The following is a 2,082-nucleotide window of genomic DNA, read 5'->3' as shown; positions in this document are numbered from 1 at the left end:
ACATTAATAAATTTTATCGATTTAATCGATAGATAACTGGAATATATCGGAATGCGTCTGGGATAATTAAATTATTGGCGATAACCCTAATCGATATCTTTACTTAGGTACTTAGGTAATGCACCGGAAAGTACTTACCTACATTACTTTATTATTATATTTAAGTGAGTTCCCCGCTCCGGGTCATTCCTGGTTCAGAGGTTGTCCATCGCGATTCAACGCGGTAATGCGGCGAGCGTTTTGGGCACCTTTGCGCCGGGGATGACGCGGGGTGGGATATTTGACTGACTGCTTTGTTTTAGACTTGTGTTTTTTAGGGTTCCGTACCTCAAAAGGAAAAAACGGAACCCTTATAGGATCACTCGTGCGTCTGTCTGTCTGTCCGTCTGTCACAGCCTATTTTCTCGGAAACTTCTGGAACAATTAAGTTGAAATTTGGTACACATATGTAAATTAGTAACCCAAAGATGGACATGTTTTTTTATAATTTTAAAATACATATTTTCGAAGTTATTTAAGAAAATAGCCAAAAAATTACCATTAGTTTCGAAAATAAAGGGGGGGGGGGGCTTTATCTTCGAAACTACTGGGTCTAAAATTTTGAAAAAATACACAAAATAGTACTTTACCTACAAATGACAGGAAAATCTATTAGAAATGTGCAGTCAAGCGTGAGTCGGAATTATGTACGGAACCCTACAAACGCGAGTCCGACTCGCACTTGGCCGGTTTTTTTTTAGTGAATAGTAATATAATGTTCTACTCTCGGTTTTACATTTAAATATGAAGTATGGGTGACGTTGGGGTATCAAATGCAGCTGCATTAATTGATACTTACTGTTGTTGCGATGTCGTTCTTGCCGCTGTAAATTTCCGTGATAGAACATTTTTAAAATCTGAAATTTCTGGAAACTCATGAGAAAATTCTTATGCAATTTTTGACTAAATGAAAAGAAAAATAAAGACTGTTATTGTAAAAACCGTCTACATAAAAAGTTCCCATTAAGATTAGGGATTAACAGTTTTCTTAACTGTTGACAATTGTTTTATTTAACATATACCTACGTCACTGATTGACGTCCATTTCAAACTCAAAATTAACTGTAAGAGGGTTTGGCAATAAACTTGCAGAAAAAATACCGAAAACAGTTCATTATGCAATTTTTGAAAATAATCTTTATGGCTCCTCTACACGATGGGCCAAAGCCGGCCACTCCAAGGGACGCAGCCATGCGGTAGAATGAGATAGCAATATCACTTGCTCGCTCTAACGCATAAATGCGTCCCTTGGAGTGGCTGGCGTTGGCCCATCGTGTAGAGGAGCCATTAGCACATTGCTAGTTCAAACAGCATCTGGGGTAGGTATTTCATGATCCATAATCAGGCCCGACCTAATCTGACAGTAACGACTGATTGATTGCATTCACACAGATAACATTAATTTCGGCAATCCGATACGTACGCCATTAAGGCCGGGCGCACATGAATACGAGTATATTACTAGTTTTTTTTTGCTTTTTTTTAGTTTTTTTTTTTTGCATTATGGTACGGAACCCTTCGTGCGCGAGTCCGACTCGCACTTGCCCGGTTTTTGGTTGTTACTGCGGTCTGATTTCACCGCGTCTTATGAGCATCCCATGAAATTGTCTACCGTTGTCCGGTACAAACGCGAATTTTCTGAAGATTTGCAGGTATAAGAGTTTCCTTTTCTATGAGAAATGGTCAAAAATATGCACAGAAATATAAAACCCCGGCATTAGACAGATTATATTCAACTTCCAAGAAAACAGTAGTTTCATTTACCGCAACACTACAATTTAACAAAACCGGCCAAGTGCGAGTCGGACTCCCGCACGAAGGGTTCCGTACTATTACGCAAAAAACGGCAAAAAACACGTGCATCCTTGTATGGGAGCCCCACTTAAATACCTGTTTATTTTGTTTTGTTTTTTGTATTCGTTGTTATAGCGGCAACAGAAATACATCATCTGTGAAAATTTCAACTGTATAGTTATCACGGTTCATGAGATACAGCCTGATGAGAGACAGACAGACGGACAGCGGAGTCTTAGTAATAGGGTC

This window comes from Cydia fagiglandana, chromosome 5 (assembly GCF_963556715.1).
Source record: "Cydia fagiglandana chromosome 5, ilCydFagi1.1, whole genome shotgun sequence".
Lineage (NCBI taxonomy): Eukaryota > Metazoa > Arthropoda > Insecta > Lepidoptera > Tortricidae > Cydia > Cydia fagiglandana.
The sequence above is the reverse complement of the archived record's forward strand: the minus strand, read 5'-3'. Positions refer to the sequence as shown.